The following is a 26,708-nucleotide window of genomic DNA, read 5'->3' on the forward strand; positions in this document are numbered from 1 at the left end:
TAAAAAGCAGAGCACCTGTAGGAAGCCAGGAACTACGCTGGCTGCTGAATTAGCTAGATACCATCCTAGGGTTTCAGCTTCAGCACAGTCCTTTACCACCACTGTCTCCCATCATCATTACCTAGCCCAAAACACTTATGTTCAATCATCTGCTCTGAAATACAGAATAACAATGTTATGGACATCACTGTTTATGTCTAACTTTTAAATATTTCTGTTTTCCTGACAAACAGCAATAAAGCTGGTAACAAGTAAACTCTACTCCCTGGGCTGATAGCATGGCTGACATCATGGATACTTCTGTTAACAAGGAATCAAACCAGCTAAGCCACATTGGCTTTTCCTCTTTTAAGAACAAAGAGAAAACAATGATTTCCACATCAAGAAGGACAACAGCAATAGTAAAAATGCTAACAGCTCTCCGATAACAAATTTCATCCCAGGATGTCCAAGAGTTTTACAAACATTAATTAATTAATTCCCAAAGTACTTGTGATTTAGGAATGGAAAATGTATAGGAATTATTTTGCCCATCAATGACATGCAGCTAGCTCTGGAACACAACAAGGCTGATCTCCAGTACCTAGCAACAAAGCACAACTGGTCATGCAGAAGGTGAAAATGAATACTATACCCAGCTCAAATTCCAGAGAGAACTCAGGTTGCCAGCCTGTAATCACTAAAGCTGGGCAAAATATTTTCAGCACAGAGTAAATTTTCTGAAAAGTGCATTTTAGAGACACCAAAATTATTCACAACTTTGAGTGAAATTCTGTGAATAGTTAAAAAATATAAAAATAAAAAAATAAAAACCTGAAACAAAACTTTTGAAAGTGCCAAAATTGTTCATTTTGAAAATATCCAGATGAATGTAATTTGCAATGTTTCCTTTGACCCTTTTTCAAAATATCTTTTAGTTATTTTTTAAAAAATTTTCTGTTTAGTTGAGAAAAAAACAATGCCTGTTTCAGTTCAAAACCAATTTTTTTTTTCAGATTTTTTTAATTTGGCCACTGAACCAAATAATTAGTTATTCACTCAACTCAGAGAACTGAACCCTGCTGATTGAGCTGGTGATAGGTGAACAGAGTTGGTAGATCAGGCCTAAAACATCACAGTATTTCCATTTCCTTAGAATAGAAGATAACTGTGATATTTTAGATACCGCTGTGCTAAAATCTGGGTAAAACAGAGAACCATAGTCTCATTTGCACTCAAGCCCATTCACACCAGCGTGGCAAAGGGTTTTAATGTGGACACAGTTGTATTTATGCATTGGCCCTTTTCAGTGCCAGAGGGTGTAAAGCAACCTTACAGTAAATGAGAATCAAGCCCTGTCTTTTTAATGGCTAACGGTACACACTAGTAACATTTAGTGTAATAGACTCATATACTTTAAGGTCAGAAGGGACCATTATGATCGTCTAATCTGACCTCCTGCACAATGCAGGCCACAGAATCTCACCCACCCATTCCTGTAACAAACCTCTAGCATATGTCTGAGTTATTGAAGTCCTCAAATCGTGGTTTAAAGACCTCAAGGTGCAAAGAATCCTCCAGCAAGTGACCCATGCCTCATGCTGCAGAGGAAGGCAAAAAACCTCCAGGGCCTCTGCCAGTCTTCCCTGGAGGAAAATTCCTTCCTGACTCTAAATATGGCGATCAGTTAAACCCTGAGCATGTGGGCAAGACTCATCGGCCAGCACCCATGAGAGAATTCTTTGTAGTAACTCAGATCCCACCGCATCTAACATCCCATCACAGGCCATTGGACATATTTACCTGTTAATAATCAAAGATCAATTAATTGCCAAAATTAGGCTATCCCATCATATATCCCCTCCATAAACTTATCAAGCTTAGTCTTGAAGCCAGATATGTCTTTTGACCCCATTACTCCCCTTGGAAGCCTGTTCCAGAAGTTCACTTCTCTAATATTGGAGGCTGACCTGTAGAAAGAATTATTTACCTCAGGTGCACATTTTACATAAGTAAACTAATTCCTCTGGAACCACCTCTGAGCCACATCTTATTATATTTGAGCATTTTAACCCATCCTTAACTGAATAACTGATGGTTTAAGAATCAGTCTAAAATTTTTTTTGACAGCTATAGAGTGGCCTACTGATTTTCCTTTCTTGCTAGGATCCTGGTAAGTTATGTGGCTATATTACTCGTCTGGGTTCTATTCTTTCTTAAGGCAAATTTAATTGCAAATAATGCGCACATATTTTTATCAGCTAAGCATAGGTCTGTGCCTGTTGGTTTTGCTTCTGTTTATCATGATAACAAGTTTCAGGCTTCTTTATAGCAAAATGAAGTGCTTTTGTGTTTATATATTTATATACTGCTTCCTGAATTAATAAATAGACCTATAATATATGCATCTTAGTATCTCCCATTAAAATATCAAATATTTTGTTTCCTTACCCCCACCTTATTACTTCACTGGGAAATATACAAATCTAGCTACAGTATTTATTTTTCAGGAAGGCTACTGGCTATTGTCATGACCCACAGATCTCAAATCGGCATCTGCAGCATCATGCTCCAACCTGCCACCCAACAACTTACTGGCATCAGCTAGAACCAAGACTCTTTGAAGCCTACCTCAGATAGGAGGCTCCACCTCTGGACCCCAATTGGTAGAACTCCAGAATTCCTGATTGGCCCAATCTCCCTACTTAAGCCTGAAGGACGAACAAGAAGTTGTCTGTACAACTTGGGTCAATCCTGCTTTGGACTGCTTACCCATTTCTACCTGCTCTTGTCTCCTGGTTTCATGACACATGTTTCTTGATCTTGGGTTCATCTCCTGATCTCGACCTCCTGGTTTCTTAACCCAGCTTCCTTGTTTGTATCTGACTATTGGTTCCTGAACTTTTGGTTCTCAACCCCAGCTCGTGTGGGGCCCCACCCCAACCCCATTCTAACCACTAGACCCACCTGCCTACGGCCTGGCCCTGGCACCTATGTAATTTGATGTACAGCACAAAACTCACCTCTTCATGATTCATGAGTGCACCAACTATGTTAAATTTCAACATTGGCATGCATATAAACTGCCATGTGGTGTATCCTGCAAAAGGACACCACACAATCATTTTGCTGCCTTTCCTGGCAATGGCTGAAACATCAGATAATTAGAGGAAGTCTGCCCTCCTCATGAGAACTTTCATGCTGATGCCTTGCTTGGTGTGTATTCAGAGATATGCCCTCTAGTGGCTGGTCTTGAAGACTCAATGCTCATTACTACCACTGACAACTCTAGAAGGTTCTCCTGTAGCTCAAGTGGTAGAAGTTTATGGTTTTTAAAGTCCGAAATCCTGAGTGCAGCCAAGAGTATCACATGTGCTGGATATAGCAGTAGATTGGTTCATTGTATGTATGCCACGAAGGAAATGATTACAGCAGAAGCAGGGTCACTTGCTGATCCTGACAACATGACTTTAACAGTCCTCTACAAAGACTTCAGCCAACATATCAACTCTATTAGCCTTGCTGAAGGCACCTGTGTGTGCTTGAGATCTGTCCAATTTTATTTAAAGAATAATTTTTAATACTGATATTTTTAAGAATGCTTGAGATAGTAGGGGCAGAGAGCAGAGCATTCCACAAAGGATCCCTTATCTTCATCCCGAAAATGGCATTAAAGAAGTAATAGACAATAAAATAAAAAAGTTTGATGCTTTATGTTGGTGACCAAGAGGTATCTATAACCTCTGGGTTTTCCCCAAAGAGGATAGTTGTGACTTTCTGCAGGAGAAGGTTTTATGTGTCCAAGAGGACTCTATTTTTTAATGTGAAAAAGATTCTATTGTCTTAGATTTTGCAGCAGTATAGAGGTTTTTGTTTTGTTTGTTTTGTTTTTAACAAAACTCACAATTTGGGGCCTGCTATGACCTGACTGTGTCTGTCTGAAAAGCATCTGTGAGTGTGCAAAGTACAGTAAATCCTTATTGTCCTGGAAACAGGGTAGCCGCTGGCTTAGTGTGAAGTTGTTTCTTTGTTTCTGTATTTAGTTTCTGTCTGAAATAAAAAGAGTTTATCTTGATATTAGTCTGCTCTCCTGTCAGATTCTACAGGGGCTTTTGAATAAGGGGTTTAAAGCAGAGATAGACTTAAACTGTAAAATAAGAAATTATATCCTTTTTCCAAAAACCTCAAGACTGGGGATATTTGGATCTAGATTCACAGAAATGAATGGAGGAGATGCTACATTTAGATCTAGGTTCAGTTTCAAAACATATCACCCTTGCAGAGCTTGGAGATGTTTGGGCTCAGGGATTTTGCTTCTGGTCCAGCTCTGCTTTCAAATGTGGTTCTGCTCTGAAAAATATCCCTGGGCTTTTAATGATCCCATAGCTTATTTATACAGTTTACCAGTTAGAAGATGACTGGACAATCAGTGTAAAGATGGACTCTTTTTAGTGCGTTTCTCTTAATTTAAAAAAAAAAAAAAACAGGCATGCGGGAGGCAGGGAAGTGAATTCCAAATATTTAATTGTAAATACAATACAGATATAGTTTTTAATCTGCACATGTTCCATTGCATAATTGGTTTGTGACCTTAAAGAGCTGCTTTCTCCAAGGGCGGATGGTCTGGCTCATTGCCAGGTCACCAACAGCCCCCTCAAAAGGAAGATTCACAGAACGTGCATTGTATCCTTCACACTCCTTTAATCCGCAAGTGTGCTGCCAATCTGGCACTGGCAGTAACATTCAGGAAACTGAAACATTGTTTCTAAGGCATGATACAATTCACCACCTCCAAGAAAAGTGGCAGGAGGCAATGAGTGGAGTAACTGCCATGCAGGCAACCATAGCATGATTTCATCAATACTTGTAAATCAAACCAGCGACGCACGCAACTTCACAAACAAGAGTTTCCTTCTTACAGGCTAGCCACTTTTTATCCTGCTTCTTCTTCCACCCTAATAGGCTGTGTACGCTGTTCCTGGCTGGAAGCTGCAATTTATACACTGGGCACAAGTACAGCAGACGTGACTTTGAAGGACAAGGCAATAGCACTTTCCTCATTAAAATCATTAAGATCTCATTTTAGGAAGTCATCCCTATTAAGGAAGGAGGCTTAAGCATGCGCTTAATTCTCACTGGGACTTAAGTGCTTAAATGCATTCCTTAACTGAAGCCTAATTTAGTAAACAGAGAGCAGAATTTGCCCTACATGGAAAAATCAGATAAGCATAATCGCCTATTATTACTTGAATTCTGGAATAAAATACAAATGTGCAGTTATAAAAGGAATGCAAAAACAACAACAAAACTAATTACAAGAGCATATAACTGTTTTGCTTATTCTACAGAACATGCATAAGGAAGAAAAATAACTGGAAAATTATCCAATAACCAAATAATAATAACTTGGAGCATATACCTATCTTCACTGTAACAAATATCCATATTAGATAAATAGGCCAAATTCAGAATACATCCACTGAATCCTAAATCCCCAGTCTTGCAAACACATGTACATGAATGTCTTGAGACGTATCAAAGCTTGTATTGAGCTCAATGGGACTGCTCATCTGACCAAAGTTATGAGTGTGTGCTAAATCTTTTCAGGATCAGGAACTTAGACCCGGATTCATCAATGTGCTTAAGCATGTGCCTAATTTTAAGCACCTTGCTGAATCTTCTATGTCTTAGTTGGTAACTTTTAGAGCTAGACAAATACTGGTAAAAGCATTCATGTGACTTTTCTAATTAACTTGCTTCTGTCATGCTTATGTCCCATTTATATCAGCTTACCATGAACATTTGTACAATTGCTTTGTTTTTCAGCCTTTGACTTATTTGAAACCTGATATGGAATAAAAACAACCAACCACCATTTATTGTCATACTTTCTCAGGTCAGTTCCATGGTACCCTAGTGCTTCATTAAAGAAGCACTGGCTTTTTTGTTTTTGGCTTTGTTGTTGGCTTTGTAATAAGCTTTGCAGACAACACTCAGGAGAGATGAGTGTAGTTGAGAAGAGATGTGGACAGGGCAATAGGTTATTGTTTAGAATCTTAGCTTGTGGCTAAAGTAAATTTAAAGAATGCCATCTTCCAACTGCCTTAGTTACGTCTGAGTAAAGTAAGTGCCCAGATAAGATGATGATAAAAGCTCAGGGAATTATAGTGAAACTAAATAAAAAGATATCAAGAAAGGAAACTGCCCCCTAAACTGCACAGTCAGTGGACCCTCCACATTCAGCTCACATCCCCTCATCCTTCAAGGTATTTCCCTGGGGTAGGTGCCATCCTAGGATCCCCATCAGTGTGCTTCCATTGCAGAAAGGAGGCTGAAAGAGGCATGATTGAGTGGGGCCTTCTGAATTAAATAATTAGACAGATCTCTTCTGGGAGAACTTTGCAGAGATTTCTTTCCCTTCAGTTCCTTCCTCTGGGTTTTAATGTGGGACTGAGTGGCCCAGACCTACAACAGCTACAATAGAGACAGGAAATGAGAGTCACATTTTGCGCTTGCATAAGTCCAGTGTAACTCCATTGAGGTCGGTGGAGTTCCCCTGCATGTATATAGGTGTAAAAGAAGCAGATTTGGAGTCTAAAGAAACTGATTCTGTCTATACAGAAAATGAGTCAGGAAAAACAATAAAGACAACTAAATTTCAAACATTTATATTTTTCTCTTCTAGCTGGAATCGTGACTTTAAAATTCAAAGACCTAAGTCTGAAGTCCATTTGGAAGATTTCCACTGAAGTCATAGTTCTGAATTTTTTTACTCAATCATGATACAGGTAATAATAATAATAATAATCATCATCATCATCATACACTAATTAATTAATAAAGTTAACAATAAATAAAAACTCTCACTGAGTTTAGTAGGAAGTTTGCGAGAGTGAAGAATTCAGGATTATGTCCCTGCTAGAAGAAAAGAAACCGAAAAGGAGAAAGTAATCTGGGACTGGTGATTTTGAAATAAGTAGTAACACAGAAAGTGAATTTAGCCTGAGGCTAATATAAGTCTTGTCTTTTTGTCTGACTAGTTCTTTCAATATAGCAGCCACCTCCGCTGATGAATATATTTACTGCAAAGTGGTACCAACTCACTCACAAAAGTGAGCTTGCAGACAAATATCATCTGCTGAAAGAGCATAATGTCCTAAAAGTGAAACTAACGAGTCTGGAGGCATTACTCAGCTAGCAACATATTTGGGTAGTGCCATAAGTAACCTTTGGGGATTAACAAATGGCAAACCAAGATGAAAATTATGATCAGTGAAACGGGAAATTTAAAGGACAAAAGAGAAAACAAGTGCATGGCACTGGCATGGAAGCAAGTACCTAAGAAAGAAGGAAGATAGATGTGAGTCAGAAGCAAGGTATGGAAACAATATAAAGAGAGAGAAAGAGAACTAAAATGGAGAGAGAAGGAGAATTCAGAGGCTAGAGCTGAAGTAAGAATAAATGAAAGAAGAGGAAGGCAAGAAATTAGCATAAGAAATAATTGCTACTAAAGCCAGAATTGTCCCTATCATTTCAGGAGTCTTTGTGTTGATGGCCAGCTATGTGTTATAAAATCTAATAAACAAAACAACACCCAAGTCCTTTTGAATAGTCCTGCTTAAAGGCTTCTAATAAACTAAAGACTTCATGGTTTTTAAAATATATCACAGTCATTGGAAAAGTGAAAACCAGCAGGGATTAAAAGACAATATTTAGAAGACCCCAGGGTTAAAGTGATGCATGATACAATGTCTATTTACAAACAACCATACATCTAACCCCAGTATCAGCCATGATAGCTACACTGTAAATCATCTTGTCTAAACACACACCTTTTAGGCATTTTTCTTTGCAATATTCCCTAGGCAGAGGTTTCAATTCCTGGATCAGTCTGCTCTTCAAGAAGACAACCAAATGAAATCATTTACTTTCCAATATAAAGAAATCAAAACACCTGCCACATCTTGTTTCCATTACCAATTTTTATAGCCATCATAATCATGAGAATTTTCATTTATTTTTTACAGTACTATGTGATGTAGGGTTTTTTGTGATTATTATGGACAACATTTCGTAAAAGCAGCAAAGTGTTCTGTGGCACCTTATAGACTAACATTTTGTAGTTCTGCTTCACTTTTCATCTGAAGCTCTCAAACATTTCTCACACATTAATCAGTCAATCTGTGATATGAATAAGTGTTGTTATGCTTCTTTTGCAGATATGTAAACTGAGTCATAGAAAGGAAAACTATGGGCTATGAACAGATGTCCTGCAGATGACATCTACTAAGAGGAAGCAAATTCATCCAGGTTATTGTTTTTTTAGAGATTGATATACTCTATGTTACACATTGAGGACATCTGCTTCCATCACTTGGGGTGAAATTGACACCTGTGCAAAGAAACAGCACAAGGCCTATGCATCATGTAAATCCTACTTAAGCCTTCATTTGCATAGGGATCAATTTCACCATGCCTTAAGAGGGAGGTCCATCATCTTTCCAGTATTATTATTATAATTCTTATTATTAGTGTATTGGTGGTGCCTAAAAGGATCAGTGCCCCATTGTGCGAAACACCATAGTCACACTTAACAAAAAGACACTCTGTGCCTCAAAGAGTCTAATCCCCTGGTGCTGCAAAGAGTTACTTATGTGCTTAACTTTATGCAAGGTGAGCAGTCCTATTTAATTCAGTGGGATTACTCAGAGTGCACAATATTAAGCACATAAATAAATCTTTGCAAGTTTGGACCTAAATTATAGTAGAGTGTGAGCTCTGCTATATTTAAGGTTCAGAAGCCCTTTCTCTTTAAAGCTTGACTGTTCTAAGTGCTCTAAAATCCATATGGTTACTTGGATTGCTTTGAAATTTAGTATTCCTGATGGGGTTTAGGGTAGGGTCAGTGATCCAAATTTAAGGCCATTTAGCCATGAGGTTCCCAAGAGACACCCTGCCCCCAAAATCAGCTTTACTTAAATTAAACTTGACCTATTTTGGAAGGCTTTTCTGCACACAGAGAGAGATGAAACCAGGGCCCAGACTGTCAGACCAGGGTCTGAATACAGTGCATAACACCCACCAGACCTTTGGGGAAAATCAAATTAAAATATTGTTTGGAAAAGAGTTTGCCTCTCCAGTTAGACACACGCCAAGCAGTTCTAAAGCTCATGCACCTAATGCATTACACTGAGCATGTATGGACAGAGGAGATAATAGGATTTTTAGCCTTTGCCATTTCATGCCAGCTGAATAGCATAGCCTGTTCAACATGGTCCAGTACCTCTGCAAGCCCCACACTGGTCAGAAAGCTGTAAAAGGTCAGAGGGCATATTCCTAAAATGTGTAGGGTTGGGGTTTTTTTATTTAACTTAATTTTGTATTGGCAGGGGGGATGCAATCAAAGTATTTTTGTACAAAAAAAATAGCTAGGCAAATGGCTGCTGGCATGCATGGGGCAATTTAGGGGATGGGGAAATGGAGGAAAATGGATGAGAGAAGTTTGGGGCTTCATTGAGGGAAGGGGGGACTATAGGGGTGGCTGGTAGGGCAGGTAAGGAGGGTTGAGAGGCTCAGATGAGAGATACTGGGAAGAGGATGTAGAGATGAGTGGCAGAGAACCAGAGCAAAATAAGAGCAGAGTCAACTCCATATTCTCTCCTTTGGTGTGTTTGAGACCCTCTCCCTACCTATGTGTGTGTGCCAGAATCTGGACCCCCACTACCTGTCTAGTGAGGTCTGAGCCTTACTCCTTGCCCTCCATATGTACTAGGATATGGGGGTTCCTGACCACCAATGGGGCATAGATCCTCCTACTCCTCCTATGTGAACCAGGCACTGAAGGGCACTTGCCTATCTGGGAAGGGGCCAGGATCTGGGGAAACTCTGCCCCTCTGGGTGTGGAGCTTAGAACAGGCACGCTCAGATCCTATGCCAAGAACACAATGCTGACAATGAGGTGAGGAGCTGAGAATGGGCATGCTTGAAATTTGTCAGAAACTCTCCAGCACAAGGACCAGTTCCTGCATCTGAAAACTACGGTTTCAGGCTGTATTCATCCCCACTGGGAGTTCCTTTTCATCTGAGAGCATCTCATTGAGGTGAAAGGGACATTTCATGCCTCTCTGAGGGAGTCTTCACTTCAAATGCTGTATCGGCACAATGTAGCGCTTTAATGAAGATGCTCTAAGCATAGTTAATCCACCTTTCCAAGAGCTAATGTCAGTGGGAGAAACTCTCCTGTTGCCATAGCGCTGTCTACACGGGGGTTAGGTTGGTATAACTGCGTCGCTCATGGAGTGTGGATTTTTTTCACACTCCCTGAGCGACATAGTTATACCTATATAGGTCTATATTGTAGACTGGACCTGAGCCAGCTATGCTGCTGATGATTGTGTAGCACCCTTCCCCTCCGATCTCCCTCTAATTTCATAGAGACTATGCAGAGTGGAGTGCCAGCTCTGCTACTGCTAAATTTGGGAAGTCCCTCCAGTTGAAAGGACAGCTCCTCTATGTGCTCTAGAATGGGGGTGCTTACATGGATTGCCATGCAATTTTCTATTGTGAGGCAAGGTTAGTGACCCAAAGGTGGGGTCATTTTGAGCAAGGAGGTTCCTGAGATACAGCCTCCAGGGGAAAAAAAATCATGAAGTCCACGCATTCTAGCAACTTTGAAGTTTGAAACAGAAATCTGAGAAATCTGACAATGAAATAGAAAGCTGGGCAAAAATCTGCCTCTGTCACATGGTGGTGTGGGTGATGAGTATTGGGGGTTTTATTTTATTTTGTTGAGTAAAGTAATCTGAGTACAGCAGAATATTCAGAAGCTGCTGAAACTATTTGTGAAGTGAAAATAAATTACTCATGTGAATGCTCACTGGGAGGGAAGGATGCTTAAGGGTTCAAGCCCTGAATTCTCCCCTTTCATGTGTGTGCTGAGATATGCAGGAGCCCTGATTGTCTTGGGGTGTTGAAGCTCCTCTCTTTGACCCTTTGTGTGAGCTGGGATCTGGGGCATGGGGAGTAGAAGTGACAGAAATTTAAATGCCTGAAATCCAGAAAACTTATGCTACACATCACCCCTGTGTGGGGTAAGGAGCCCCATTTGAAAGGGGAAGACTGGATGGATTTGGGGAAGCCAGCTGAAGTAGGGTCAGGAATCCCAGCTGGGGGTTGAGGGAGTGAAGACCCCAGCTCAGTGAGCATCATGGGCAACATAATGCCCTGAGCAAATGATTTTTTTTAAAGAAAATTTGCTACAGTGCAAATGGTAAAGTATTGAATATCATGGAGTTTGCATGGAATTGATTTACCTAGAAAACTTAATCAATTTCAGTTGCTCCTGTACATCCAGCCTCTTGTTGTTTCCTGCCTATTTGTTTTCCCCTCGCCAGTCTATTCTTCCACGCAGATATGCGCACAGCTCTTCCACACACATACATAGCAGTCTATTCCTCTGCATGCGCACAGCGCTGTAAGCTAAGGTAACATTTAAAAGATCATGATTTGGGAGCATTTTCATGATTTCTGTGCCTTATGTGAAACTGTGATTTACACATGGCCCTATACATAACCACAGTAGTGTGCAGCCTTCCAATAAGACCTGGTCTACACTAAAAATTTAGGTTGACCCAGTTACACCTCTCAGAAATATAAAAAATCCACACTCCTGTGGAGAGTAGTTAAACTGACCTAATCCTGGTGTAGACAGTATTAGGACAAGGGAAGAACTCTTCTGTTGACCTAGCTATTGTCTCTCCTATGCTGATGGGAGAACCCCTCCTGTTGGCATAGGCAGTGTCTACACTGAAGTACTACAGACCATTTCAAGTGCATACAAGCCCTAAGTTGCTGCCTGTGACATGTGTATGCAGCAGCACAAGGCAGGAGACAGCAAGGAGAAACTTATTATATGTTAATGGCTTCTACTCTGCAAACTAATGGCTCAAAGGGGCAGAAAGGGGGAAGGAAGCTGAAAATGTTGGTAGCAGGGGCTGTATGTTGCAGGGAATGGTGAGGCAGTGGAGTGGAGGAAAGACACACACCAGTCTTCTCTCATAAGTTTAAAGTTATGGTAACAACCATGTAATAAAATTGTCAGTGTTTTGAGACCTATACTATGGTTTCAAATATCAGAGGGGTAGTCGTGTTAGTCTTGTTCTGTAAAAAGCAACAAAGAGTCCTGTGGCACCTTTTGGACTAACAGATGTATTGGAGCATAAGCTTTCGTGGGAGAATACCCACTTCCTCAGACACATGTAATGGAAATGGTGGTGTTAACGTGACATCATCTCTGGAATTGGCACTCTCACTGAAGAACTGTCCAGATATGTGGACTCTCTACTCGGACCCTACGCCACCAGCACTCCCAGCTTTCTCCGTGACACCACTGATTTCCTGAGAAAACTACAATACATTGGCGATCTTCCAGAAAACACCATCCTAGCCACCATGGATGTGGAGGCTCTCTGTATAAACATCCCACACACAGATGGAATACAAGCTGTCAGGAACAGTATCCCTGATGACACCACAGCACAACTGGTTGCTGAGCTCTGTGACTTTATCCTCACGCACAATTATTTCAAATTTGGTAACAATATATACCTCCAGACCAGTGGCACCTCTATGGGACCCACATGCCCCACAATATGCCAACATTTTTATGGCTGACCTGGAACAATGCTTCCTCAGCTCTTGTCCACTCATGCCTCTTCACTACCTATGCTACACTGATGACATCTTCATCATCTGGACCCATGGAAAGGAGACTCTGGTAGAATTCCTCTATGATTTCAACAGCTTCTACCCTACCATCAATGTGAGTCTGGACCAATCTACACAGGAGGTCCACTTCCTAGTCACCACGGTACAAATAATTGAAGGACATGTTAACACCACCCTATACCGAAAACCCACCGACTGCTACGCCTACCGTCATGCCTCCAGCTTCCATCCTGCCATCCCGGACACACCACACAATCCATCCTCTATAACAAAGTGCTGAGGTACAACTACATTTCCTCCAACCCCTCAGACAAAGACCAAGATCTTCACCAAGCATTCTCAAAACTACAATACCTGCACGAGGAAATAAAGAAACAAATCAACAGAGCCAGATGTGTACCCAGAAGCCTCCAGTTGCAAGACAAGCCCAAGAAAGAAACCAACGGAACTCCACTGGCCATCACCTACAGTCCTCAGCTTAAACCTCTCCAACGCATCATCAGTGATCTACAACCCATCCTGGACAATGATCCCTCTCTTTCACAGACCTTGGGAGGCAGGCCAGTCCTCGCCCACAGACAACCCACTAAACTTGAGCATATTCTCACCAGCAACCACACACTGCACCATAGTAACTCTAACTAGGGAACCATTCCATGCAACAAACCTCGATGCCAACTTTGCCCACATATCTACACCTGAAACACTATCACAGGACCTAACCAGATAAGCTACAACATCACGGGTTCATTCACCTGCACATCCACCAATGTTATATACACCATCATGTGCCAGCAATGCCCCCCTGCTATGTACATCAGCCAAACTGGACAGTCCCTATGTAAAAGGATAAATGGACACAAGTCAGATGTTAGGAATGGCAATATACAAAAACCTGTAGGAGAACACTTCAACCTCCCTGGACACACAATAGCAGATTTAAAGGTAGCTATCCTACAGCAAAAAAACTTCAGGACCAGACTTCAAAGAGAAAGTGCCAAGCTTCAGTTCATTTGCAAATTTGACACCATCAGCTCAGGATTAAACAAAGACTGTGAATGGCTAGCCAACTACAAAAGCAGTTTCTCCTCAACACACCTCAGCTGCTAGAAGAGGACCTCATCCTTCCTGATTGAACTAACCTCATTATCTCTAGACTGATTCTGGCCTGCATATTTATAGCTGCCAGAAATTTCCATTACATGCATCCGACGAAGTAGGTATTCACCCACGAAAGCTTATGCTCCAATACATCTGTTAGTCTATAAGGTGCCACAGGACTCTTTGTAGACCATGGTTGAGATTTCCGTCAAGGGCACTGCCATCAACTACACATTGCAAGTGTTTCAAAGCATGACCATTAGCCCTATTCCACTATAACAAAATGTACAGGAGGGGAACTGAGGAATCACTGTACAACCATATGACCGATGAGAAAGACCACTGGACTGAGATTATTCCTAGTTCTGCCACATGCCTTAACTCTGCCTTAACTCTTCTCTTTTTGAGCATTGCCCCAGAAACACCTGTGCCACACATACATGCATTCTACTGTTTCACTGTAAAGAAAAGGAGTTACCTATACGTGCCCTAAATGCAAACATTTGGCCTACTTTCCTGAGAGAATTACCATTGGCCTCAATTCTGTATTTACTAGTCATTGTGTATGTTATATACAAATGGAAGAAATGGGAAATTTTATCGTAATGAATGTAAATCAGAAGCTAGACATTTTAGAAAATTGATAAAGGAAGTGAAAGGATAAAAGGAGACAGCTATAAGAAGTTGTTTCTTTTAAGTATATTAGAAACAAAAAGAATCCTAACAATGGTATTGGTCCATTACTGGATGAAACTGGTAGAATTATCAATAATAATACACAACAAGCAAAAGCAGTCAATAAATATTTCTGTTATGTGTTTGGGGAAAAAATAGATGTGTGCATATATATAAAATAATAGATATACCATAATTACATCAGCTGTTTTTCCCTAAATACAGAACAGAAATATTTATTTGTGTATATATATATATATTACAATATGTATGTATATTTACAATATATCCTACAGAAAGGACAGTAATCAATTGTTCTCCGTGTACACTTAAGGTAGAACAAGAAGTAATTGGTTTAATTTGCAGCATGAGATATTTAGGGTAGATATTAGGAAACACTAACTAGAAGAGTAGTTAACAGGCTACCAAGGAAGACTGTGGCATCTCCATCATTGAGGTTTCTAAGAACAGGGTAGACAAGCATCCATCAGGGATGGTCTAGGTATACTTGGTCTTGCCTTAGCGAGAGGGGATATACTAGATGACCTCTTGAGTTCTCTTTGAATCCTACATTTTTACTATTCTATGTTTATTTGTGGATTCATACGTAATTTTGCAGGTTGCTCTTATGGACTTTTAGCTCCGCATACTAAATGGGAAAAACATGTAATAGGATGACTTAATTTAGAAATTCAGCATTCCATGTGCACCTTGCACTTTACAGGCTTGATCCTGCTGCAGTGTGGTCAGTGATAAAACATTCATGGTCTTTCAAGGAAGAAAGGCCCTACCTTTTTTTAAAGATTTTGGGAATCTACAAACTTTCCCTTAATGCTGCAAAGGGATCTGCTCAGGCCCTGAATAAAGAGTTTTGAAAAATAATTTTTAATTTATTCAATCTCTGAGAAGTAAAGCACAAGCCTGGTCCTACAGTGCTTACCATACTCTAGACTCTAGAAATCAATGGGTGCTCCATACACTAAGCAAATATTTGTTAGAGCTGTGAATGTGCTGAAATAGTTATGCACAACAGAACAAGGTAAGGACAGAGAGTTAGCTCCATCCATTTCCTACCATAATTTTTTTCCTCAATACTCCATTAGGTTCAATGGTAGTGTTGCCTGCAGGTCGATGACAGACATGAACATTATTTTGTTTCTAAATATTTTGGCCTTTTTTGGATTATGGAATGGCCTTAACATTATTTTAGCAGTTTTGTAATGAGTAAATAGTGTAATTAATAAGAGAAGTGATATTTTCACTTTCCTTAACAAAGTGTTACATATGAAAATAAGTAATACTGTAATTTTCCCCTCAGATGTGTGCACTTTATTAGTTCTTTCTATTTTTACAAGTGATTCTCCAAAGCTCTGAGGGGCTGATCCAAAACTCAGTGAAGTCAATGGAAAGAATTCCATTGACTTCAGTGGACTTTTGATCAGGTCTAGTTGCAGAGCAATAATTGCACATATAGTGTATATTTATATTGCAGGGAGGTGCAAATGCAGCACATGTAGATATACCCTGAGCTAGCTTTTATCTAGTCATGGCAGCATGGGCTTGCCCAGGGGCTGGCAACCTCTGGCACGTGGGTCACCAGGGTAAACACCCTGGCGGGCTGGGCCAGTTTGTTTATCTGCCATGTTGGCAGGTTCAGTGGACCTCAGCTCCCACTGGCCGTGGTTCACTGTCCCAGGCCAATGGGGATGGCGGGAAGCGCCATGGGCCGAGGGATGTGCTGGCCTTGGCTTCCCGCCTCCTGCATTGGCCTGGGACAGCGAACCGCGGCCAGTGGGAGCTGCGGTCTGCCAAACCTGCCAACGCAGCAGATAAACAAACTGGCCTGGCCTGCCAGGATGCTTACCTTGGTGAGCCACGTGCCAGAGGTTGCTGACCCCTGGGCTAGCCCCATCCACCCAGGAACCTGAGTGCCTATTCAAGCAGCTAGTCTGCTGCTGCTTGTGCTGCTTCGCCTTCACAGCGATAGTTACTCAAACTAGCTTTGATCTAGCTAAATCAAAGCTAGCTTGGGTATGTATACATGTGTGGCAATCACATCCCAATTGCAGATGTAAGCAGAGTCAGGATGAGCTCTACCCTGACATCCGGTGGTGAATTATGGGGAGTGTGGAAAGGAATTTCAGGTATTTGCACTGGCACACCCACCCCATCTAGCATAGCCCACAGCAGCCTGGGATGGTTATTTTGACAGCTGTGGGATCCCCAATTCTTTGTTATTGGGGCAGGAAGAATAAAGTGTTGTCACCCTGATTATGTGAATGAGGAACTATGAGACTGCTTTATGACAGAGATGTCACACCATCAATTAAGTAGCTCTTGCTAGACAAGGGACATGGGTGCCAAAACCCAGTGAAGGGAGAGAGGTGGGGGACTGGTGTGTGTATCTGATGTTATGGGCCCCTTTTGAGGGCCTGGAACACCAATTGCGCATCCCTCTCTCCTTGAAGAGCAGAGCTAATTTTGAATCCATTAGGAGTCCATCTAGAGGCTGCTGAGCTGAATTCATGTTGGGCCAATGGTGCACCAGCACTGGGGCTCCCCTACTACAAGCTGAGATCACTGAGTGCTGTGTTAACTAGTGGGGGAGCCTGAAGATCTATTGCTAAGCAGCTGGCAAGGTGGAGCAGTTTGCAGCACATTGGAGCAGCCCACGGAACAGTGAGCAGAGCGGAGTGGAGTGGAGCGGCTCATGGGTCGGCTGGAGGAGTGGCACAGCTGGTGGAGTGGAGCCGGTCATGGTGAAGGCTGCAGCAGAACTCAACAGAGAGGCGGAGCAGATGGCCCCTGGCCAATGTAAGGTGCCCCTTAACACCCTGTGTACGCCCCCCCACCTCCATTTCCACCCAGGCTGGGGAGGGGGGAACTCTGCAGATAAACTTTTGAACTCTGGGGTGGCACTGACCAGAGACAGAGACTTTTGGGTTGTTGGACTTTGGGGTGATTGGACTTAAGACTCTAAGGGGGAAAGGACATTGCCGAACATACTTGGAGGTGGGTTTTTTGCTTATGGTTTGTGTTATAATCCTGTTTGTGGTGTTTCTCCAATGTGATGCCGCATTTTTACCTCCTTTATTAAAAGGATTTTGCTACACTTGGACTCCGTGCTTGCGAGTGTGGAAGTATTGCCTCTTAGAGGTGCCTGGGGGAGTGGTATGTAATTGTCCCAGGTCACTGGGTGGGGGCTTGAGCTGGTTTTGCATTGTGTTATTGAAACGGAACCCCTGGATACTGAACTCAGCCCTTGTTGCTGCCAACTCAGAGGGGAAAAGGGTTACATAGTTTAGACATCCACATGGTCAGAATGGTGTAAGAAAGCCCCCAAAACACAGACCTGTAAAATTCCACACTTGAATAAATTACATCTTTTCATGATTGCCCTATGATTTTCTCACACCAAGAAATGTTGATATTTCTGCAATTAAAACAACTTTTTGTCCAGTGAAAGTTTTTGCGATTTTCAAAAGCACTCATCAGTGGTCTAACTCTTCTCCCATTGATGCTGCATAAATTTAAGCACATGTGTAAGTCATTGCAGGATCGTGGCCTAATAGAAAACCATCATGTGGGGAAATTGCCTCAACTGTTCCAATTATACAAATCATTGTGACTCATGACTTATTAAAAACAACACATTTTTTTGAATCACACAACTCCTCAAAACTCAGTTTAAGAAATCTGACCCAAATGTTTACACCATGTAGTGTATTCTGACCAGTTCTTTTGCAGACTCTTTTACTTCTAAAGACAATGAAATTATCCAGTGCCCTCTGCTGGCCATGCTCTGTAATTTTGTTTGGATTTTCTAGTCTTCCTATAGTGTCTATGTGAGCTCAGCCCTAACTGAACACTACCTTAAATTGGCATGATTCTCATTAACTTTAATGAGGATGATACCCACTTATGTCTGGGCTCAATTTGCTTCTGTGTTTCAAAGGATCCCAAATTCCTGTAAGTTTTGATATTTTTTCCCTTAAATCTATGTTTGAATGTGGTTTTTAAATTGGCAATGAAAGGGAAAAAAACCAAAGCCCTGAGTGTAACAGATGTTCTGTATGCACCAGTTCTATCATGTGATGATGATCTGGAGAGCCAGTTGAAAAATCAGCAATTCTGAAAAAAAATATCTATAATTTAAAATGTAAGATGTAATTGTGTAAGACTGTAAATAATAGCTAAACTGCATTTAGGCTCCCAAATCTTGGTAAAGCCCTAATCCAGCAAAGTATTTATGCATGTCCATCCTTGGACTGCTGAACTGCGGCCTAAATGGACTGATTTTCTCCAGTTAAGCAACAAACAGCTATACTGAAATCAATACATGGGGCTGGACGCTCACTGCTACTTAACATTTAACCCACATATGTTAAAGACTGACTTTAGCCTATTTTTGAAAATCTTGTCCTTATCAATAAGAGATTTTAGCTGACAAGAAGTGGGAGATATTACAATAGCATATTTTTTAGTTCATGCACCATGAAGACTGGGGCGTTTAAAGGGATCTAAGGTTATCGGTTCCATGAAAGTCAATGGAATTTTGGCATCTAGCTCACTTTAGCTTCTTTAACTATCCCAGTCTTAGTCCTTTTTATCAATTAGCCCAAATTATTTATTAATTAAATGATTATAAGGATTTGTTTAAAAAAAGCCTTTTGGAAGCATAAGAAATGTTATGAAATGTAAGTTCCCTTCAGGAAGTCAGTTAGGGCCAAATTCTGCCACCTTTACCCACAGTGAGTAACTCCATGCATTTAAATTGGACTACTTCAGAAATAAGGTTCTGTTAAAGAGGCCTGGCCCACAGCCTGATGCAGTCAATGGGAGTCTTTCCCTGATTTAAATGGGCTTTAGATCAGGCTGATTGTGAGTAAGGGTATTAAAATCAGGTCTTTCTTAATTACCACTGTCACCATTTGAAAGAACAGGGTACAATAAACCCCTCCAATCTCTGAGTCCAGTGCTTACTCATGCCCTGATCCTACAGTCTTTACTCAGACAAAACTCCTACTGGCTTCAATGGAAATTTTATCAGAGGAAAGACTGCAGGATTTCGTCCTGGCAAATGTTTTTGGGTATAAATCACATCTATACTTACTAAACCTGTATCTGTTCACAGTGACATCAATAATAGTTTTACCATTGACTTCAATGGGAACAGAACATTCAGGAGGGTTAAAAAAAGAACCATCTTTTTCAAGGTTCAAAAGAAATTTAGATTTTTTTTATCCCCATTCTTTTTTTATGCCTTTGTGCGTTGTGGTTCTCTTAGAGAGGAACTTGTTATGAGTAGGCTTGACAGAATTCTTTAATAATTTTGATGAAAATGATCAACGTTTATTTTTAAGCTTTTTTATTATCGATGTATATGTTCACAGTTGCAAGAAATTATGGCGGTGTAAAATATAATTATTTAATGGCAATAGACATGGGGATACAAAACGTTAAAGCATAATGACTGTTTAAATATAAATTTTTGACATCACATGTCAAAATATACAAAGTTAAAAATCTTAGATCAAACTCGAATAAGTTCTCAAACTGCTTTTTTCTTACATTGCCTATCTGTAAATTTTGATTATTTTCTATGGAAATATTTTTTCATTGGTTTGAGTATATAAAGTGAAATCAACATTTACCAACATTTACTAATAAAAATGTAATCCTTCCAAGCCTACTTATGGGATTTCCAGGACAAGTTTTCAGATCCAAATGTACCAGACAACTCCAATAAGCATCCAAGTGCTCTGGTACTTATCCAGACTTTTTCAGCTTCATCTATCCTTAATACTGAGACCAAAGTCATACAACCAAGTCCTAAAGGACATTGTTTGGCTTTTATTCAGTCCTTACTCAGGTGCATTCCCTTTGATTTCTGAGTAATGACTTCATATTTTAGCTCATGGTAATATGTGCCAAATTTATAATAGGATTATTTCTAGGACTAGTAGCTGCCCTCTAGACAAATGAAGAGGATATTCTGAAGCGATCGTAGGAATCAAAGTGCGATTGTATCTTTACGTAATATATGGATAATTTGTGTAAGACTGGGATATGTTAAGAAAAAGAGAGATGTGGCTGTATTTGTTTTCCTTCCCTCCAATAAAGTTTTTCAGGATTATTTGACTACTTAATTAAACAAACAAAAGAACAACTCAAAAAAAAAAACCAAGCAAGCAAACAAAAATGTACTTTGTGTTTCTTCTGATATATTTAAAACCACAGAAGACTGGCACAGAGCCCTCAGCTATGTCCTGCTCAGACTACACTAAATGGATTGCAAATATTTATAACAATTGTTATAACATTTATTCCTGGAGTTCAAAATATGAACTATTAGTTTGATTAATAGGGGGGGGAGGGATAGCTCAGGGGTTTGAGCATTGGCCTACTAAACCCAGGGTTGTGAGTTCAATCCCTGAGGGGGCCATTAAGGGAACTGGGGTAAAAATCTGGGGATTGGTCCTGCTTGGAGCAGGGGGTTGGACTAGATGACCTCCTGAGGTCCCTTCCAACCCTAATAGTCTATGATTCTATGATTGCGCACATAAGTCACATGTCATTTTTTTCTGTTCTATGATTAGATGAACATAGGTCTTAGAACTTGGTTTCCAGTACTAATAATTTGAATGTTAAATGTAATATGTATTAATACAATTATTTTTCTGTGAATATTTCTCCAATATCCAGTTAAAATGTTGTTTCCATGAATATTCCTACTAACAACATGTGGAAAAAAACAAAAGCACCATGAACACAAGCAATACAAATTTCACTTTTTTAAATCTGAGCACATAGTCAAAAAGAGTTGTTGAAGTATGTACCCAGATTTAATTATTATTATTAACAGTTATTTAATATAATACATAACTGCAGAAGGAGATATTCCAAGATCTTTTCATAAAAGGCCAAAATGATGAACGTGATACAACTAGAAAATTAAGCTTTTGTCTTTACTCTATATCTTCAAATTATAGTATTTACTCCATATTCTGGCTATATAATTGATATGAATTTAGCATATAAAAGGCTTTCAGTCAGAGCTCTATGATGAAGAGAATAACTAGTTAGCAAGCAAACACAATGAAAAGGGTTGTTTTTTTTGTCACTTTCACTCATCCTAAATCTACTACATTAGTGACCCATAAAGATTTTGTTTTGGTTTATAACTTTTGCAGCCTAAAAATATTTAGTGAAATGTTTAGAAGAGTGAAGAGAAAAATAAAATAAAATATATTAATATCTGAAGTAGCCTCTAGAGCTTCTTTGCTTGAGTCAAATTGTACTAACTTTCTACTCTGAGCAAATCCGCTGTCATAGATGAACAGAACATACCAAATCACTTCTCAGTTTTATCTCCTCTCCTCCATATACTGGCACTAGAAAAGGTTTAGAGAAGGGCAACTAAAATGATTAGGGGTTTAGAACAGGTCCCATATGAGGAGAGATTAAAGAGGCTAGGACTTTTCAGCAAGAGGAGACTAAGGGGGGATATGATAGAGGTATATAAAATCATGAGCGATGTGTGGAAAGTAGATAAGGAAAAGTTATTTACTTACTCCCATAATACAAGAACTAGGGGCCACCAAATGAAATTAATGGGCAGCAAGTTTAAAACAAATAAAAGGAAGTTCTTCTTCACACAGCACACAGTCAACTTGTGGAACTCCTTGCCTGAGGAGGTTGTGAAAGCTAGCACTATACCGGCATTTAAAAGAGAACTGGATAAATTCATGGAGTTTAAGTCCATTAATGGCTATTAGCCAGGCTGGGTAAGGAATGGTGTTCCTAGCCTCTGTTTGTCACAGGGTTGAGATGGATGGCAGGAGAGAGATAACTTGATCATTACCTGTTTAGGTTCACTCCCTCTGGGGCACCTGGCATTGGCCACTGTCAGTAGACAAGATACTGGTCTAGATGGACCTTTGGTCTAACCTAGTATGACCATTCTTATGTTCTTATGTTCTTTCTTTGGAATTCTGGGGCTCCCGCTACGAATGAGAAGAATCTTAGAACCTAATGCTGTGAGTTACTGAACCAAAGGAGGATAAAGGTCTTTAGGAGATATTCTTCAGAGGTGCTCATCACCTCTCAGGATTAGATCCCCCCAAAAAAGAAAAATGAGGAGCAATGAAAAGGGAGTAGAATTTGGATTTACATAGCTCCTTTCATTCTCAAAATAGCCCAAAATACTTTATGTGATATAAGTTAGATACTGGCAGTGCATGGACTGTTTAGGGACACATAGAAAAAGCAGTGTCTGCTTCCCATGGCTCACACAGAGGCCTGGGCATTTTGCTGAGTGGTATGCTGCCTATATTCAGTATATACAGTAGTCACTGTGAAGTTTTACTAATTAGAAAAGTGCATCACATGATCAGTATATACTAAGATGGACTGTTTTTAATGTAGAGAGGTATTAACTTCTTAGTTTACTTTTGATAAACAAATGGAATGTTCATCTGTAACATTACTTGTAAAACAACACATTACTGGAAAGTATTGCAGAAGAGAACAGACTCCTTTTTATACTGTTCCATTCATGTAGAAAGTGTCTCAAAATGAGGCTGAATAATGGTGTACTGAAACAAATTATTTCTGTTAAATGTATAAAGAAAGCATTCCTGTAGTGGCAGACAATATAATTCATCTAAGCCTTCCAAAAGCAATATGATGATACTCAATGTCAAGTGCACATGAAGATCTTTTACCGAAAAGAAACAAACTACTTCTTCTTTCATCTGAAGCAGCCTGCCACGATTTGATGAAGCAAAAAAAGTTTGACTGACTGTCTGCTAGGAATCCTGCTATTCATACAGTTGATCAATCAATTCATGTAAATATGAAACCCTGAGCATTTTCCACATTTATTCCTCTAACAAGAGGATAGCGGCGATAAGTTGTGACCACCAGTTCCTACCAGGCTGTCTGTAAATAAGAGAAGACATCATCTTAGATTATGCCACTTCTGGCCAGCAGCAATCAAAATGTCACTGGCCCAACTCGTTTACATGATGCTGTGGAAAGGCATGACAATCTAGATAAACCCTGCATCTTTTGGAATGGCAGAATGAATTTCTGCTGAATGCAGAAAGAGATAAAATAAGACTCCAAATAGAACATACCATGCCAATGATACCAATATGTTAAAAAATGCATGATGTGATTTGACACAAATGTCTACTAACAGAAAATACTTTCCTAAAGTAAAACAACTGTGAAAACATTACATTCTAAGTATGGCAGATGAAGATGGTGGTATGGGGTTGGGAGTTTAAGCTAGCACAGAAGATTTAGAGTATATTATATCGTAAATTCTTCTGAAAACAAAGGATTTAATATTGATGCACAATCAATATATAAAAATCCTAAAGTGACAAGTTAAGTGGTTTAAGATGTGCTCATGGTAGTTGAAAACTAAGTCTTCTTAAAGTCCTTTTACAGCTGGCTCTAGCTACAGTTTATGGTACAAATGCTTTTCAATTTACAGTTCTACTGACAATCACAGATACCTTGATTCTGCATTTAGAGGGCCCTTCTTGAAAGATTTCAATATTTCTAACATTAATGATAAATTCATGTCTCTTTGTCTCCTTGCAGCATCTCCTTTTAAAGCAGCAATACACAGTGTGGACATGTACTACAGCCAAGGAACATATGCTGCTAATAAACAAAAAGTGCATGAATTTTCATTTAAACTGGCACCCTAGAACTTCTCAAGACAAAGATGATACATTTGAAACCAAGTTGCTCCATTACTCCTGCAGTAAATAAATGTGCAGAAGCTGATCTAAGTGTAGGACACTTCATTCTTGTACTGCCAAGCTGTGTCTTTGAACATCTTTCTCACACTATTAAACAATATGTTATCAGATTTTAATATTGAAGCCATTAAAGATTCCCCCCTCAATCCCCCAGTGTTTTGGCTAATGCATAACGTAGGCTTACACATATGGACCTATGATGATTCATATCTAGTCCAGAACAGTTGTAATTTAAAAATATCTTCCTCCTCATATCTGCCCAAGCCTGAGGCTTTGATGTAGGGCCCAGTGGTCTACACCATTCACCTGGGGCAACCATTTGTGGTAGAAGGCCCATTGCATCTGAAGGGAGAAACCAAAACTCCAAGTAGGTCAGACACTTCTTTGACAGCAGCAGAAGCAGGAGCAGTGGAAGGGGCACCAGGAGGGTACCTGCAGACCTCTCAGCTCAGACTTAGGCCTCAGTGGTACATCCCCTCTCCACAGGGCAACCCGATGAGGAAAGGCAACCAAAGGGCAGTAGGGAAGGAGGATGTGGCTGGATTTCATGGAAGGTCTCACAGCTTCATGGAAGGTCTCACAAATCTCAGAGCCTTCTCAGCGGTGTCAGAGTGTTCTGCTCATTTTTGCTAACAGGGAAATATTCAGGGATTTGAGTTAGGCATGTTTAACTAAAGCAAAAACTCACTAAAAGCAAAACAAAAATTATACTTACAAATGATTAGATATTATGGACAAGATTTTCAAATAAATTCGGTGCTGATGCAAAATGCATGTGGACCTCTGTGCCTAATTTTTGGGGGATGATTATTCATGCAAATAAAGTGAATACATGTGCAAACAGCCAATCCTGGTCATTGGCATGTACTATTACCTATTTTTCACATGCAATTTCAACATCTGCAGTCACAAATTATTGGCACAATTGCACACCTACCTAGTGTGAAAAATCTGTCCCTGATTTGCTTCTAGGTAATTTTCATAGACAGATTCAAGGAAGAATTAAATCCTTTCCCCTGGCACCAGTAGGGGTCCCAGGCCATGTGCCGCTGCCCGTCTCCCCCCAGCACCACCAAGGGTTCCAGGCACCACTCCTCCCCATCCCGAGCACCTGAGGCCCCTCCAACCAAGTTTTAGTTAGGGGTATACAGTACAAGTCATAGATAGGCAATACATTTTTGTTTACTGCCTGTGATCTGTCCATGACTTTTACGAAAAATACCCATGATTAAAACGTAGCCTTACTCATTAGGGATAGTATAATTGCTTGTCCTGTGTTCTGTAAAGTACTGTATATTTACTCACTATGAGTAGTTTTTAATAATATTCTCTAATCTGTTATATTAATGCAAAAGCATAAATGGATTATCAGAGGTAATAAAGGATTTTTTATAAATTTGTGAAGAATATAAAGATGGGTTCCTTTATAAATTAGAATGGAAAATTAGAAGGAATCTATAGCTCAGGTATGACAATTAATTCACCACCATCTCTTACTAATGTTTGAGCTAAGTACTGAGTCAGTACAGAAGTCGTATTAGTCTTGTACTCCAAAAAAAACTCTCTAGGGATATGGAGGAAGAATTACAAAATAGGCAGATAATGCTATAAATGGTTATTTAAAGATCAGATATGTCAATCACTTACATGACACCAAACTGGATCACATATATCTAGAATGACTGAAAAACAGCCAACAAATTGAACAGATATATATTCACTTGTCCACAAAAAACCTAAAAGCAGAGAGTCATTTATGTAATCCAGGTAGGGGGATAAATTACTTGGATTTGGAGAGGGGCAGAGTTGTGGGTTTTGTGGGTTTTTTGGTTTTATTTTTAGAGATCTTGCCCAAATAGTTAAAATATGTTAGATGAGAAAAAAATTGTCATTACAAATGTAAATTCTATAAAACTTTCAAGACATTAGTAGCAGAGTATAGTGCTGTATTTACACTGTGGTCATTGACTAGTCAGACGATATCCTTTTAGGACAGAAATTGGTTGAAGAACAGGAAAAAAGGAAGTCACAAATGACATTCTCATGAGCATAAATTGGTGCAACGTGTTCAGGTCAGACAAAATATGTATCACTGTACGTTTTCAGCATGAAACTGACATTTCTTCCTGCTCCTGCAAAATTTAAAGTGATATTCTTTTATTTTCCACAGGGACAGCTGCTATAATTCCCAGCTGAAAATTGGCCTCAGCTGGCATGTAGTAAGTGGGAATACATGTAGATAATAGTCATGAACCAGCAAGCACTGCTTGTTGACCCATTATCAAATTACTGGTGAGCTGTAGTTTCAGTTGTAATTCTAGATGACACACATGCTCTCCTTTTTTGTCTATTTCTATAACTTACATTTGCAGTAACACTAAAATTTAATGCATACTATGACCTGTCTTAGCAGTGTATCCTTTGCTCAAATGAGGTTGATGGTCATCA

The sequence above is a fragment of the Gopherus flavomarginatus genome, chromosome 2 (genome assembly GCF_025201925.1).
Source record: "Gopherus flavomarginatus isolate rGopFla2 chromosome 2, rGopFla2.mat.asm, whole genome shotgun sequence".
Classification (NCBI taxonomy): domain Eukaryota; kingdom Metazoa; phylum Chordata; order Testudines; family Testudinidae; genus Gopherus; species Gopherus flavomarginatus.